The sequence below is a fragment of the Hypanus sabinus genome, chromosome 8, assembly GCF_030144855.1.
Source record: "Hypanus sabinus isolate sHypSab1 chromosome 8, sHypSab1.hap1, whole genome shotgun sequence".
Lineage (NCBI taxonomy): Eukaryota > Metazoa > Chordata > Chondrichthyes > Myliobatiformes > Dasyatidae > Hypanus > Hypanus sabinus.
The window spans coordinates 171,850,389-171,868,663 of NC_082713.1; the positions used below are offsets into that span (position 1 = coordinate 171,850,389).

Sequence of the window (18,275 nt, forward strand, 5' to 3'; positions counted from 1 at the left end):
CCTGGCTTTTATGCTGCGGTACCGTTTCCCGGATGGTAGCAGCTGGAACAGATTGTGGTTGGGGTGACTCGGATCCCCAATGATCCTTCAGGCCCTTTTTACACAACTGTCCTTGTAAAGGGTCTCGGCCCGAAATGTCGAAAGTGCTTCTCCTTATAGATGCTGCCTGGCCTGCTGTGTTCCACCAGCATTTTGTGTGTGTTGTTTGAATTTCCAGCATCTGCAGATTTCCTCGTGTTTGTCCTTGTAAATTTCCTGAATCATGGGAAGTTCACATCTACAAATGCGCTGGGCTGTCTGCACGACTCTCTGCAGAGTCCTGTGATTGAGGGAGGTACAGTTCCCATACCAGGCAGTGATGCAGCCAGTCAGGATGCTCTCAATTGTGCCCCTGTAGAAAGTTCTTAGGATTTGGGGGCTCATACCAAACTTCCTCAACCATTTGAGGTGAAAGAGGTGCTGTTGTGCCTTTTTCACCACACAGCTGGCGTGTATGGACCACGTGAGGTCCTCGGTGATGTGAATACCAAGGAACCCCAGATCCATTGATGTCAAAAGGCGTTAGCCTGTCTCCATTCCTCCTGTAATCCACAACCAGCTCCTTTGTTTTTGCGATATTGAGGGAGACGTTGTTTTCTTGACACCACTGTGTCAGGGTGATGACTTCTTCCCTGTATTGTTCATTATTCCTCATTATTGTTTGAGATGAGGCCAATCAATGTAGTGTCATCAGCAAATTTAATTAGTACATTAGAGCTGTGAGTGGTGACACAATCATGGGTACACAGAGAGTAAAGGAGGGGACTCAGTAAACAGCCCTGAGGGGCTCCTGTATTGAGAGTCAGAGGGGTGGAGGTGAGGGAGCCCACTCTTACCACCTGCCGGCAATCTGATTGGAAGTCCAGGATCCAGCTGCATAAAGCAGGGTCAAGGCTGAGGTCTCTGAGCTTCTTGTCAAGCCTGGAATTATAGTGTTGAATGCTGAACTGCAGTCCTGGAACAGCATTCTTACATAAGCACATGGGTGGGAGGGTGTAAAGAACCAATGGGACTAGGCAGAATAACAAACAAGAGAAAATCTGCAGATCTGGAAGTCTGAGCAACACACACAAGACACTGGAAGAACTCAGCAGGCCGGGAAGCATCCATGGAGAAAAGTACAGTCAATGTATCGGCCTGAAATTTCAACTGTACTTGTTTCCATAGATGCTGCCTGGCCTGCTGAGTTCCTCCAGCATTTTGTGTGTGTTGCTAGGCAGAATAACTGATTGGCATGGACTAGATGGGCTGAAGGGTCTGTTTCTGTAATGTAATCCTCTATGACTATGACTAGAGCTGAGGACAGTGGCTTTGTGTGTGATGCTCGTTCTAGAACATTTTGAATTGTCTCACATTAGACTCAGGGTCGCACAGCATGAAAAGGGCCCTTCACTCTAACAGTGTCAATCTGATGGCTCCATTTCCCTGTGTTTGGTCCATATCCCTCTAACCCTTCCCTACAAGTACCTTTTCAACTTTCTAACTGTACCCACTTCTACCACTAACAGCTCATTCCATGTACCCACCACCCTCTGTGTGAAAAAATCTGCCACCTCAAGTCTCCCCCCCCCCACCCACCATATAACAGTGCCCTCCAGTTTTGGCCTCCCCTAGCCCCTGGAAACAGACCGTTAACACCCACCTGATCTCCCCCTTCAAAACTTTAAAAGGCCACCCCTCTGCCTCTGAGACTGAAGGAAAAAGTCCCAGCTTCTCCAGTCTCTGGTAACTCAAGACCTCCAGTCTCAGTGACACCCTTGTGATTTTCTGTACCCTTGCCACTTTAAGGCCCTCCATTCGTCAGGGTTGACCATGGATACTGTGTCCTAGCTATCTATATAATACACAAGCCATGGCAGTACAATATGGAGAGCAAGCAGATGCCCATGTAGCAAGCTCCCCCTCTACGTGTATCTGATGAACCAAAGGAATAGCAGAAACCGATATAGTCTGGCACCAGGGATATCACAGGAATGGCCAGTTAGCATTGAACTCAACGTGGGACTGCCTTAGGGAACTCAGCTCTGGATTTTTCCCTCGGGGTTTACTCCTGAAGTCTTCTCCATGCGTGGGTTTAGCAGCAAGGCAGTGCTGGTCCAAGATCAGAGTTTTCCCCCTCCAAGGTGAGCTGCCAACCATGGGCGATGAGACTCATCTGCCCAAAGCAGTAACCCGCCTTTACCCCTTCTCCTGGGAGAAGAAATGGTTCTGCTGGGCTTAGAAGATAAACCACATGTGAAATCTAAGAACTAGAGTTGGTTGTCAGAGGCTATTTGAGACATACATCATTGGGAGTGTATAATAGGTGGTAGGAGCTTATCCTCACTAACCCACTCTCCTATGACAACCTTAAGGAACCTTCTTCCAATGCAATGACTTCCTTTCTATAGCTGGGCTCCACTGCTGCACGCAATACTGGGCTGCACTGCTGCACGCAATACTGGGCTCCACTGCTGCACGCAATACTGGGCTCCACTGCTGCACGCAATACTGGGCTCCACTGCTGCACGCAATACTGGGCTCCATTGCTGCACGCAATACTGGGCTCCACTGCTGCACGCAATACTGGGCTCCACTGCTGCACGCAATACTGGGCTCCACTGCTGCACGCAATACTGGGCTCCACTGCTGCACGCAATACTGGGCTCCATTGCTGCACGCAATACTGGGCTCCACTGCTGCACGCAATACTGGGCTCCACTGCTGCACGCAATACTGGGCTCCACTGCTGCATGCAATACTGGGCTCCACTGCTGCACGCAATACTGGGCTCCATTGCTGCATGCAATACTGGGCTCCACTGCTGCACGCAATACTGGGCTCCATTGCTGCACGCAATACTGGGCTCCACTGCTGCACACAATTGTCTCTTTTTCCATTCTCCATTTTTGATTGACTCTTACCCCTTCTCTTCTGCCCATCACCTCCTTTTGCCCCTCCTCCTTCCCTTTCTCCCAGGGTCCACTCTCTTCTCCTATCAGATTCTTTCTTCTTCAACCCTTTACCTCTTCCACCAATCCCCTCCCAGATTTTGATTTCATCACCCCTCCCCCACACACACCCATCCTCTTCACCTGCCAACTTGTACTCCTCTCCCTCTCCCCCACCTTTGTATTCTGCCTCCTGCTCCCTTCCTTTCCAGTCCTGATGAGGGGCTTTGGCTGTTCATTCCTCTCCATAGATGCTGAGTTCCTCCCGCATTTTGTGTGCTGCTCTGAATTTCTGGCATCTGCAGAATCTCTTGTGTTCATAAACAGACAAAGTGTGACAAACAACCAACAAGCAGGTGTAAGATTGCTCTGGTATTTAGATGACTAAAGAGTACATTTCTTACAGGGCAATCACAGGTTGCAGATTATATCGATAACATTGAGAGGGTGTGCTGCACATCCAGTAGCACCAGTTCTGTGCACGACAACAGCCCACCTCCTGTATTCAGTACACTGACTGCTGAAGGCCAATGTGCCAAACACCATCTTTACTGCCCTGTCTACCTGTGTATCAACTTTCCGGGAAACCTGTATCCCTAGGTCTCTCTGTTCTACATCAGTCTCTGGAACCCCACTCTTCACTGTGTACTGAGAAGCAAGTTGAATCCACTCCAGTTTGCCTACCATCACAAAAGAAGTCCTCACTCAAACCTGGAACACCTGGACATCAAAGATGCATACATTAGTATGCTCTTTCTTGACTACAGCTCAGTACTCAATACCATCATTCCCTAAAAACTAATTAATAAGTTTCAAGACCTTGGCCTCAATACCCCCTTATGCAATGAGATCCTCAATTCCCTCACTTGCAGACCCCAGTCGGTTCAGATTGGCAACAACATCTCCTCCACAATCTCCATCAGCACAGGTGTATCACAGGCCTGTGGGCTTAGCCCCCTGCTCTGCTCACTTTATACTTATGACTGTGAGGCTAGGCACAGCTCCAATGACATATTCAAGTTCACTGAGGACACCACTGTCATCGTCTGAATCAAAGGTGGTGACGTATCAGCATAAAGAAGGTGGATTGGAAATCTGGCTGAGTGCTGCCACAACAACCTCTTACTCAATGTCAACAAGACCAAGGAGCTGATCATTGACCTCAGGAGAGGAAACGGGAGATCCATGAGCCAGTCCTCATCAGGGGATCAGAGGTGGAGAGAGTCAGCAACTTCAAATTCCTCGGTGCTATTACTTTGGTGGGCCTGTCGAGAACATAACATGTAAGTGCAATTATAAAGAAAGCATGGCAGCACCTCTAATAATGGGTTTGCAAAAATTCAACATGACATCTAAAACTTTGACAAGTTCCTCCAGATGTGTAGTGGAGAGCATATTGATTGACTGACTGTATCACAGCCTGGTATGGAAACATCAATGCCCCTGAATGGAAAATCCTACAAAGAGTATTGGATATGGTCCAGTCTATCCCTCCAACCACTGAACACATCTACATGAAGCGTTTTCACTGGAAAACAGCTTCCATCATCAGGGACCCCCCACCTTCCAGGTTATGCTCTCTTCTCACTGCTGCCATCAGGAAGGAGGTACAGGAGCATCAGGCCTCACACATCAGGTTCAGGAACAGTTATTAGCCCTCAACCAGCAGATTTCTGAAACAGAGGGGATAACTTCACTAAATTGCACTCGCCCTATCACTGAACTGTTCCCACAACCTATAGAGTCACTTTCAAGGACTCTTTATCTCATGTTCTAGATAGTTATTGCTTATTTATTACTCTTATTATTATTTTTCTCAGCTCAAGCTGGTAAAACCTCAGGTACGGGCATTTATTTCTTAATTGTTAGGAACTTTTGAACCATTCTAGTGGTGCTTAGTGGTGTTTCTGGAGATTTACATAAATATTGCTGTGTAGACCAAATTGTTTAATACTATTGTGTTGTGCCTTTGGGATGTGACCAGTTGTAGATATTACTATTGGGACAATGTGTACCTTGTTCATGTTCTGTAGTAATTCAGTTTTTTCTTGTAATTCAGCATACTTCTGGTGTTTTTCACTTACTGATTTCTGTGTGTTTGGAATGGCTGTATCTATCAAGTGAGATGTTCCTGCTTGTTTATCCTGCATTATTATATCCAGATGGTTATTATGGATTGTCCTATCTGTAATAACAGATCAGTCGTAATTTAATTTGTAGGACTCCAATCCTAAAGCTGGATCAGATTGTATTTATAATGAGCTATAGTGTCTTTTATGAGCTTGTGTTTTTAAGCAAGACTTTTGTGGGTGATGTTTACCACTTCATTGTGCCTGTGTAAGTAATGAGATTGAGTTAAACTTCTGCACAATCTTGTAATGCATTGGGCTGTTTCTGGTTTTGCTTGGCATTTTCTGCATTTATTGTCTTCAAGTTGTTGGTCTTTTATTTTGTACTTTTGATATATTTTGTGTTACCTCCTGGTCCTGTCTTGCCACAAGGAGCCCCTCTGTTTCTGGGAAGAGATCTCTAAATCTGAGCCAGGTGTTCAACGTTTCCTGGTCAACATCTAGTCTGCTCAGATCAAGGGGATATCTTCCATGGAGGCTCATGTTCTTCAGTTGGTTAACGTTTTCTTCTGCACTGTTAATTTCTTCATTTTTCTGGGTTATGCTTTCATTTAAGTTTAGTGGTTATACTTCTTATCAGAATTACATACAGTATGCTCACGTGGAGTGCTGAACCCTGTTTTCGCTGATGAAAGTGCATCCTTACAAGTTTGATCTGACTTAACATAATTTTTTTGTCTGTTATGTCTTCTGTCCTAGTTAGTGTTAATCTAAATGCATTTGAGTGTACATAATGTTTTCTGAAAATTGTCATTTCAGTTCTTATTTTTCTTTGTAAGTTTTCCAGATCGGTTTCAGACCAAGATGCTATGCCAAAACAATACATTGATATAGGTCTAGCGAAAACGTTTATTGCCTTTGTTATATGTTTGGCAGATTTTCTTAAGCCCTGAAGTAAATTCTGATAAATTTCTTTTATCGCACTATGCTTTATTTTCTTCCCTTGTTGATATCCCAGATACTTACGTGTTTCATATTCATCCATCAGTTGCATTGTGTCATGCTGCTCTGTTTGTATTCTATTGGCTCTATTGCACCTTTCTTTATGTTTAATGGTCTGCACTTATCTGTTCATGTTTATGTCTTTCAAAAGTAGTTCTACTATATGAGTTATTTGCTTTAGCTTTACTGATGAAGGAACGTATCATTTCAAATTGTCCATTTATAGGTGAGTCACGGTATTTCACTTGTTTTTCTCAGATTTTATATCCTTTATTCGTCCGATTCAGTAAGTTGGAGAGATGGTTTAAAGTTAGACAGAGCATAGTTTAACATGAAAAATGCCTTGCTTTATTTTGATAATGGTGGCTGTTGTTTTTTGTTTGTGATTATAGTACTCCAATGTGCCATTCGACGTTGTGGGAAATTCACAAGTAATGGGTGTAATTATTTTCGTCTTTCTTTTTGTATTTGCAGAACTTGCTGTCTTTTGCACACTGTTTGTCCACCCTGCTGGTGCGATCTATCAGACTATAAAATCGTAAGACATAGGAGCAGAACTAGGCCATTTGGCCCATTGAGTCCGCTCTGCTATCCAAGTCTGGCTGATCCTTCTTTCCCCTCCTCAGCCCCACTCCCCAGCCCTCTCTGTGTAACCTTTGTTGCCATAGCCAATCAAGAACTTAAAAAGACCTGGCCTCCACAGCTGTCTGTGGTAACAAATTCCACAAATTCCCCTCCCTCTGGCTAAAGGAATTTCTCCACATCTCTGTTTTAAATGGATGTCCCTCTATCATTAGGTTCTGCCCTCTTGTCCAAGACTCCCCCACCATGGAAAACATCCTTTTCACATCTACTCTGTCTAGACCTTTCAACATTCGAAAGGTTTCAATGAGACCCCACCTCATCCTTCTAAGTTCCAGTGAGTACAGACCCAAAGCCATCAAATGTTCTTCGCATGATAACCCTTTCATTCCTGGAATCATCTTTGTGAAACTCCTCTGAACTCTCTCCAATGCCAGCACATCTTTTCCAATAACTTTTCTAGTAACTTTCCAGTAATACCATGGGCTCTTAATTTGGTAAGCACTTTGTCAAAGTCCTTCTGGAAATCCAGTTGTACAACATCCACTGCATCCCCCTCATCTATCCTACTTGTAATCTCCTCAAAGAATTCCAACAGGTTCATCAGGTCTTAAGGAAACCATACTAGCTTTGTACTATCTTCTCCTGTGTCACCAAATACTCCATAACCTCATCCTCAACAATTGACTCTAACATCTTCCCAACCACTGAGGTCAGGCTAACTGGTCTGTAATTTCCTTTCTGCTGTCTCCCTCCTTTCTTAAAGAGTGAAGTGTCATTTACAATTTTCCAGTCCTCCAGAACCATGCCAGAGTCCAATAATTCTTGAAAGATCATTACTAAAGCCTCCACAATCTCTACCACTAGTTCTTTCAGGGCCCTAGGATGCAGTTCATCTGGTCCGATTGACTTATGCAACTTCAGGTCTTACAGGTTTTCGAGCCCTTGTAATAGTAACTGCACCCAATTCTTTTCCCTCACACCTTCCACCTGGCACTCTGCTACTGTCTTCCACAGTGAAGACTGATGCCATGTACTCATTAAGTTCATCTGTCATCTCCTTGTCCCCCGTTAAGGATGTTAAAGATGAGGTTATAGGGGACTTGGTGAAACAGGACAAGATAGGACAAATTCAGCATGGTTTCCTTCAGGGAAAATCCTGCCTGACAAACCTGTTGGAATTCTTTGAGGAGATTACAAGTAGGATAGAAAAAGAGGATGCAGTGGATGTTGTATATCTGGACTTTCAGAAGGCCTTCGACAAGGTGCCACGCATGAGGCTACTTACCAAGTTAAAGAGTCCATGGTATTACAGGAAAGTTACTAAAATGGTTAGAGCATTGGCTGATTGGTAGGAGGCAGCGAATGGGAATAAAAGGATCCTTGTCTGGTTGGCTGCCAGTGACTAGAGATGTACCGCAGGGGTTAGTGTTGGGACCACTTCTTTTTGAGCTGTATTTCAATGATTTAGATGATGGAATAGATGGTCTATTGCCAAGTTTTCAGATGATATGGAGATTGGTGGATGAGCAGTTAGTGTCGAGGAAACAGGTAGGCTGCAGGTAGGAGAAGGGGCAAGAAAGTGGCAAATGCAATACAATGTTGGAAAATGCATGGTCGTGCACTTTGGTAGTAGAAATAATTATGCAGACTATTTTCTAAACAAGGACAAAATCCAAAAATCTGAGATGCAAAGAGACCAGGTACTCCTTGTGAAGAACACCCTAACAATTAACTTGTAGGTAGAGTTGGTGATAAAGAAGACAAGTGCAATGTTAGCATTTGTTTCTAGAGGTCTTGAATACAAGAGCAAGGATGCGATGCTGAGGCTTTATAAGGCACTGGTGAGGCCTCACCTTGAGTATTGTGAATTGTTTTGGGCTCCTCATCTTAGAAAAGATATGCTAGCATTGGAGAGGGTCCAGAGGAGGTTCACATGATGATTCCAGGAATCAAAGGGTTATCATACGAGGAACGTTTGACATCTCTGGGTCTGTACTTGCTGAAATTTAGAAGGATGAGGGGAGATCTCATTGAAATCTTTTGAATATTCAAAGGCCTAGACAGAGTAGATGTGGAAAGGATGTTTCCCATGGTGGGGGAATTTTGGACAAGAGAGCACAGCCTCAGGATGGAGGGGCATCCAATTAAAACAGAGATGTGGAGAAATTTCTTAAGCCAGAGGGTGGTGAATTTGTGGAATTTATTACCACTGGCAGCTGCTGAGGCCAGGTCGTTGGATGTATTTAGGGCGGAGATTGATAGGTTCTTCAATAAATATGACATCAAAGTTTATGAGGGGAAGGCCAGGGAGTGGTGTTGAGGAGAGGGAAAAAGGATCAGTCATGATTGAATGGCAGAGCAGACTCGATGGGCCAAATGGCCTAATTGTGTTCCTATGTTGTATGGTCTTACTATTTCACTGGCCTCATTTTCTAGCAGTCCTTTATCTACTCTCATCTCTCATTTTTTATCTACCTGAAAAAGCCTTTTCTATCCTCCTTGAAGTTGTTTGCAAGCTTGCTTTCATAATTCATCTCTTCCTTCCTAATGATTCTTTTAGTTCCTTTCTGTAGGTTTTCAAAAGCTTCCCAATCCTCTATCTTCCTCCTAATTTCTCCCTATCAGATTTCTAGTTGAACTCAATCACATTATTTTCACAGACTCCTAAGGGTTCCTTTGCCTTAAGCACCCTAATTGCCTCTGGTTCATTATATAACATGATATAGCTCTCTAAATTCTCTCTTCAGTTCTCTTTGCTTTTCCTTCTCAAGTCATTGGTACCAATATGTACCAAGATATCTGGCTGCTCTCCATCCCCTTCCAAAATGCTGCCGACCTGATCCACGATGTCTCTGATCCTGGCACCTGGCAGTTAACATATCATCCAGGCATTCCGTTCACGTCCACAGAATCTTGTCTGTTCCTCTGACTATTGCGTCCCCTATCACTACTGCTCCCCTCTTCTTCCTCTTTCCCTTCTGCACCATGTACCCATGCTTAGTACCAGTAACCTGGTCTTCGTGGCCCCACAACAGTCTCCAAACCAGAATATCTATCACTGAGAGGAATGGGCACAATGGTGCTCTGCACTAATTGCCTAATCGCCTTCCCATTCCTTCTCCTGACAGTCACCCAGCTACTCATCTGCTGCAATTTAGGGGTGACTACATCCCTGTAACTCTGATTGATGATCTCCTCACTCTCCTGTACAAGCTGAAGGTCATCCAGCTGCCACTCCAGATCCCTAACACAGTCTTCAAACTGGATGTACTTCATGCAGATGTTGTTCCTGGAAGCTCGTTCCCTTTCATTGATTCTATTATGGTTATTGGATTGATTGAGTATGCCCAAATGACACTGGTGGCACTGTAGCGTAGTGGTTAGCACAACGGTTTACAGTACCAGTGACCTGGGTTCAATTCCTACTGTTTCTATCAGGAATGTGTATGTCCTCCCTGTGAGTGCATGTGTTTCGTCTGGGTGCTGTGGTTTCCTCCCACATCCCAAAGACATTTCATTTTGTAGATTAATTGATGATTGTAAATTGTCCCGTCATTAAGCTGGGGTTAAGTCAGCATTTTCTGAGCAGCACGACTTGATGGGCTGGAAGGCAATGTATCTCAAACAATCAAACAATAAATAAAAAATAAAATTAATCTCACAGTTCTGAATGGTGACATGTATGTACTTGGATAATAAATTTGCTGTGAACTTTGCAAGTCTTGCTCTGGTTTAAAGTGATCAAAATACAACACCTCACGTTTGTTCACATTACATTCTGTCTGCATTCCTCAGGCCACTTCCCCAGGTCCTATAGATCCTGTAGTAATCTTCAGTGAAGATTACTACAGAATAGAAGATAATCTTCTTCACTGTCCTCTACATCACCAATCTTGGTGTCATTCATAAATGTTCCCAACACATTAACAACATTGTTAATATGGTTGAAAAGCAACAAGGAATGCAGCACCGACCCCTGCTGCACTTTGCTGGCCACAGGCCTGCATCTCAGTGATAACCTTCCACTGCAACCCTGTCTACCTCCACCAGGACAACTTGTATCCGATTGACTCATTCAACCTGCATCCCCAATGATCTCCCCTTGCACCATGTGGGACCTTGTCAAAAGACTTGCTAATGTCCCTTTAGACAATGTTTACCACCCCACCCTCATCAACCTTCTTTGTCACCTCTTCAAAAAAATTCAATTAAATTCTTGGGACACGATTTCTCATACACACAACCATGCTGACTGTTCCTTATAGGCCCAGATGAAGAGTCACAGCCCAAAATATTGACCGTCCATTTCTCTATATAGATCAAAAACACAAGAGATTCTGCAGATGTTGGAATTCTTGAGGGGTTACTCAGCTGGTCAGGCAATATCTATAGAGGGGAATAAGCAGTTTACAAAGGTTAACTTGCAGGTTGAGTCAGTGGTGAGGAAGGCAAATGCTATGTTAGCATTCATTTCAAGAGATCTAGAATACAAGAGCAGGGATGTGATGCTGAGGCTTATAAGGCACTGGTGAGGCCTCAGCTTGAGTATTGTGAACAGTTTTGGGCTCCTCATCTAAGAAAAGATGTGCTGGCATTGGAGAGGGTCCAGAGGAGGTTCACAAGGATTATTCCTGGAATGAAAGGGTTATCATACCAAGAATATTTGATAGCTCTGGGACTGTACTCACTGGAATATAGAAGGATAGGACCATAAGACCATAAGATATGAGCAGTATTAGCCCACTGATGAGGGGAACCTTTCGAACATTGTAAGACCTAGACAGAGTAGATATGGAAAGGATGTTTCCCATGGTGGGAGAGTCTTGGGCAAGATAGCCTCAGGATAGAAGGGCATCCATTTAAAACAGAGAGATTTACAGTCCACTACCTTCTCTGCAGGAAATACAGAGAAAACATATTCATTTAGCAGATTATTGTTCCATCTTAGATCCTGATACTTTTGTGACCCAAAAGTTCTTTGGAAGTCAAGAATGAGGCATAAAAGTTGTTGATTATTCATTAAGTGTTACGAGAGCAAAGAATGAGAAGAAGCGTGGCGAGAGACGAAGGAAAGAAAAACAATAAAAGTACTCGTGGTCTTCTCATGCCAGCTGAGACATAACAGTTAATCGATATGATGGCCAGATTCAAGTAATATAACAACCGCCACGGAAACCAAGAAGTTTCCAGAAAAAGACAGAAACAACTGTGTCACAATTACTGACAACACACACAAAATGCTGGTGGGACACAGCAGGCCAGACAGCATCTATAAGGAGAAGCACTGTCAACGTGTCAGGACGAAGGGTCTCGGCCCGAAACGTCGACAGTGCTTCTCCCTATAGATGCTGCCTGGCCTGCTGTGTCCCACCAGCATTTTGTGTGTGTTGTTTGAATTTCCAGCATCTGCAGATTTTCGCGTGTTTGCACAATTACTGAAACTTTCACTGAACAATATAAAAATGCAAAAAGCATCTTTAAATTGCAGTTTGAACTGGTGGTGGCGAAACACAGCGACAACTTGCTGATAGAAAGAAAACACAACCACTAACTACCTACTGCTCACATGTTTTCTGGTAAACAGTCATGACAATAACTTCCCTTTTGGAGTTGAGCCTTCGAACCGCCAGTAGGACCTGGCATTTTTGCAGAGTGAACTGAGTCTCGAAGATGCAGGACAGTTGTGGCGTGGTGCTTACGGGCCAAATCAAGATGGCAGGCCTGGATCCAAGAGCAGGAAATGAGTTGATTGCTGAAGCGGACTTGGAGGCAATTCAAGCAGCAGAACTGAGGCAGCAGGGCCTGGGCCTGAGAGAGAGGAACAACCCACTTTTTGATATGAATGCTGGGCCAGATTGGAAAGGTCAGGTACGGGCTGAATTGAACCGGTAGGGCCCAGGCCTGAGAGCGTATCGAAGCAGCAGGACCCGGGTCCAAGAGCAAAGATGTGTGGCTGATTTAATTTCTGACCAGATTGAAAAGGTCAGAGTGTAAAGGCCTGGGGAGAGGGACGGCCAGTGTCCAGATCACTGCTTGTCTCTGCACTGAACTGAGGCTGTGGTTCAGCTGTGACTGGTTTTGTGGCTGTGGACTCACTTTCATGAGCTACAGTTCTAAATGTTATTTGTTTACTATTAATAACAGCACAGTCTGTTTTGTCTCAGCACTCTGGGTGTATGGCGGTCTTTTTTAATAGGTTCTATTGGGTTTCTGTGAGCAAACGGATCTGAAGATTGTACATAAGACCATAAGACAAAGAAGCAGAATTAGGCCATTTGGCCCATCGAGTCTGCTCCACCATTCAATCATGGCTCCTCAACTCCAGTTCCTGACCTTCTCCCCGTAACCTTTGATGCCGTGTCCAATCAAGAACATATCAATCTCTACCTTAAATACCCCCAATGACCCGGCCTCCACAGCTGCATGTGGCAACAAATTCCACAAATTCACCACCCTTTGGCTAAAGAAATTTCTCTGCATCTCTGTTTTGAAAGGGTGTCCCTCCATCCTGTTTCCCAACACCACCTATCACAGTCCTGTCTGTCCCCCAATACCACCTATCACAGTCCTGTCCCCCAATACCACCTATCACAGTCCTGTCCCCCAATACCACCTATCACAGTCCTGTCTGTCCCCCAATACCACCTATCACAGTCCTGTCCCCCAATACCACCTATCACAGTCCTGTCCCCCAATACCACCTATCACAGTCCTTTCTGTCCCCCAATACCACCTATCACAGTCCTGTCCCCCAATACCACCTATCACAGTCCTGTCCACCAATACCACCTATCACAGTCCTTTCTGTCCCCCAATAGCACCTATCACAGTCCTGTCTATCCCCAATACCACCTATCACAGACCTCTCTGTCCCCCAATACCACCTATCACAGTCCTGTCCCCCAATACCACCTAACACAGTTCTGTCTATCCCCAATACCACCTATCACAGTCCGGTCCCCCAATACCACCTATCACAGTCATGTCCCCCAATACCACCTATCACAGTCCTGTCCCCCATACCACCTATCACAGTCCTTTCTGTCCCCCAATACCACCTATCACAGTCCTGTCTATCCCCAATACCACCTATCACAGTCCTTTCTGTCCCCCAATACCACCTATCACAGTCCTGTCCCCCAATACCACCTAACACAGTTCTGTCTATCCCCAATACCACCTATCACAGTCCTGTCCCCCAATACCACCTATCACAGTCCTGTCCCCCAATACCACCTATCACAGTCCTGCCTATCCCCAATACCACCTATCACAGTCCTGTCTGTCCCCCAATACCACCTATCACAGTCCTGTCCCCCAATACCACCTATCACAGTCCTGTCTGTCCCCCAATACCACCTATCACAGTCCTGTCTGTCCCCCAATACCACCTATCACAGTCCTGTTCCCCAATACCACCTATCACAGTACTGTCCCCCATACCACCTATCACAGTCCTTTCTGTCCCCCAATACCACCTATCACAGTCTTGTCTATCCCCAATACCACCTATCACAGTCCTTTCTGTCCCCCAATACCACCTATCACAGTCCTGTCCCCCAATACCACCTAACACAGTTCTGTCTATCCCCAATACCACCTATCACAGTCCTGTCCCCCAATACCACCTATCACAGTCCTGTCCCCCAATACCACCTATCACAGTCCTGTCTATCCCCAATACCACCTATCACAGTCCTGTCTGTCCCCCAATACCACCTATCACAGTCCTGTCCCCCAATACCACCTATCACAGTCCTGTCCCCCAATACCACCTATCACAGTCCGTCTGTCCCCCAATACTACCTATCACAGTCCTGTCCCCCAATACCACCTATCACAGTCCTGTCTGTCCCCCAATACCACCTAACACAGTCCTGTCCCCCAATACCACCTAACACAGTCCTGTCCCCCAATACCACCTATCACAGTCCTGTCCCCCAATACCACCTATCACAGTCCTGTCTGTCCCCCAATACCACCTATCACAGTCCTGTCCCCCAATACCACCTATCACAGTTCTGTCTGTCCCCCAATACCACCTATCACAGTCCTGTCCCCCAATACCACCTATCACAGTCCTGTCCCCCAATACCACCTATCACAGTCCTGTCTGTCCCCCAATACCACCTATCACAGTCCTGTCTGTCCCCCAATACCACCTATCACAGTCCTGTCTGTCCACCAATACCACCTATCACAGTCCTTTCTGTCCCCCAATACAACCTATCACAGTCCTGTCTGTCCCCCAATACCACCTAACACAGTCCTGTCCCCCAATACCACCTAACACAGTTCTGTCTATCCCCAATACCACCTATCACAGTCCTGTCCCCCAATACCACCTATCACAGTCCTGTCCCCCAATACCACCTATCACAATCCTGTCTGTCCCCCAATACCACCTATCACAGTCCTGTCCCCCAATACCACCTATCACAGTCCGTCTGTCCCCCAATACTACCTATCACAGTCCTGTCCCCCAATACCACCTATCACAGTCCTGTCTGTCCCCCAATACCACCTAACACAGTCCTGTCCCCCAATACCACCTATCACAGTCCTGTCCCCCAATACCACCTATCACAGTCCTGTCTGTCCCCCAGTACCACCTATCACAGTCCTGTCCCCCAATACCACCTATCACAGTCCGTCTGTCCCCCAATACTACCTATCACAGTCCTGTCCCCCAATACCACCTATCACAGTCCTGTCTGTCCCCCAATACCACCTAACACAGTCCTGTCCCCCAATACCACCTAACACAGTCCTGTCCCCCAATACCACCTATCACAGTCCTTTCTGTCCCCCAATACCACCTATCACAGTCCTGTCCCCCAATACCACCTATCACAGTTCTGTCTGTCCCCCAATACCACCTATCACAGTCCTGTCCCCCAATACCACCTATCACAGTCCTGTCCCCCAATACTACCTATCACAGTCCTTTCTGTCCCCCAATACCACCTATCACAGTCCTGTCCCCCAATACCACCTAACACAGTTCTGTCTATCCCCAATACCACCTATCACAGTCCTGTCCCCCAATACCACCTATCACAGTCCTGTCTGTCCCCCAATACCACCTATCACAGTCCTGTCCCCCAATACCACCTATCACAGTCCTGTCTGTCCCCCAATACCACCTATCACAGTCCTGTCTGTCCCCCAATACCACCTATCACAGACCTGTCTGTCCACCAATACCACCTATCACAGTCCTTTCTGTCCCCCAATACAACCTATCACAGTCCTGTCCCCCAATACCACCTAACACAGTCCTGTCTATCCCCAATACCACCTATCACAGTCTTTTCTGTCCCCCAATGCCACCTATCACAGTCCTGTCCCCCAATAACACCTATCACAGTCCTGTCTGTCCCCCAATACCACCTATCACAGTCCTGTCCCCCAATAACACCTATCACAGTCCTGTTTGTCCCCCAATACCACCTATCACAGTCCTGTCTGTCCCCCAATACCACCTAACACAGTTCTGTCTATCCCCAATACCACCTATCACAGTCCTGTCCCCCAATACCACCTAACACAGTCCTGTCTGTCCCCCAATACCACCTAACACAGTCCTGTCCCCCAATACCACCTATCACAGTCCTGTCCCCCAATACCACCTATCACAGTCCTGTCTGTCCCCCAATACCACCTATCACAGTCCTGTCCCCCAATACCACCTAACACAGTCCTGTCCCCCAATACCACCTAACACAGTCCTGTCCCCCAATACCACCTATCACAGTCCTGTCTGTCCCCCAATACCACCTATCACAGTCCTGTCCCCCAATACCACCTATCACAGTCCTGTCTGTCCCCCAATACCACCTATCACAGTCCTGTCTGTCCCCCAATACCACCTATCACAGTCCTGTCTGTCCACCAATACCACCTATCACAGTCCTTTCTGTCCCCCAATACAACCTATCACAGTCCTGTCTGTCCCCCAATACCACCTAACACAGTCCTGTCCCCCAATACCACCTAACACAGTTCTGTCTATCCCCAATACCACCTATCACAGTCCTGTCCCCCAATACCACCTATCACAGTCCTGTCCCCCAATACCACCTATCACAATCCTGTCTGTCCCCCAATACCACCTATCACAGTCCTGTCCCCCAATACCACCTATCACAGTCCGTCTGTCCCCCAATACTACCTATCACAGTCCTGTCCCCCAATACCACCTATCACAGTCCTGTCTGTCCCCCAATACCACCTAACACAGTCCTGTCCCCCAATACCACCTATCACAGTCCTGTCCCCCAATACCACCTATCACAGTCCTGTCTGTCCCCCAGTACCACCTATCACAGTCCTGTCCCCCAATACCACCTATCACAGTCCGTCTGTCCCCCAATACTACCTATCACAGTCCTGTCCCCCAATACCACCTATCACAGTCCTGTCTGTCCCCCAATACCACCTAACACAGTCCTGTCCCCCAATACCACCTAACACAGTCCTGTCCCCCAATACCACCTATCACAGTCCTTTCTGTCCCCCAATACCACCTATCACAGTCCTGTCCCCCAATACCACCTATCACAGTTCTGTCTGTCCCCCAATACCACCTATCACAGTCCTGTCCCCCAATACCACCTATCACAGTCCTGTCCCCCAATACTACCTATCACAGTCCTTTCTGTCCCCCAATACCACCTATCACAGTCCTGTCCCCCAATACCACCTAACACAGTTCTGTCTATCCCCAATACCACCTATCACAGTCCTGTCCCCCAATACCACCTATCACAGTCCTGTCTGTCCCCCAATACCACCTATCACAGTCCTGTCCCCCAATACCACCTATCACAGTCCTGTCTGTCCCCCAATACCACCTATCACAGTCCTGTCTGTCCCCCAATACCACCTATCACAGACCTGTCTGTCCACCAATACCACCTATCACAGTCCTTTCTGTCCCCCAATACAACCTATCACAGTCCTGTCCCCCAATACCACCTAACACAGTCCTGTCTATCCCCAATACCACCTATCACAGTCTTTTCTGTCCCCCAATGCCACCTATCACAGTCCTGTCCCCCAATACCACCTATCACAGTCCTGTCTGTCCCCCAATACCACCTATCACAGTCCTGTCTGTCCCCCAATACCACCTATCACAGTCCTGTCTGTCCACCAATACCACCTATCACAGTCCTTTCTGTCCCCCAATACAACCTATCACAGTCCTGTCTGTCCCCCAATACCACCTAACACAGTCCTGTCCCCCAATACCACCTAACACAGTTCTGTCTATCCCCAATACCACCTATCACAGTCCTGTCCCCCAATACCACCTATCACAGTCCTGTCCCCCAATACCACCTATCACAATCCTGTCTGTCCCCCAATACCACCTATCACAGTCCTGTCCCCCAATACCACCTATCACAGTCCGTCTGTCCCCCAATACTACCTATCACAGTCCTGTCCCCCAATACCACCTATCACAGTCCTGTCTGTCCCCCAATACCACCTAACACAGTCCTGTCCCCCAATACCACCTATCACAGTCCTGTCCCCCAATACCACCTATCACAGTCCTGTCTGTCCCCCAGTACCACCTATCACAGTCCTGTCCCCCAATACCACCTATCACAGTCCGTCTGTCCCCCAATACTACCTATCA

General features: G+C 46.4%; 1 protein-coding gene across 4 annotated transcripts in view; it reads right to left on the reverse strand.

Moving 5' to 3' along the window:
- Positions 1-18,275, reverse strand: part of syt10 (synaptotagmin X) — a 163,261-nt gene that overhangs the window by 46,689 nt on the left and 98,297 nt on the right. The window lies entirely within an intron of this gene.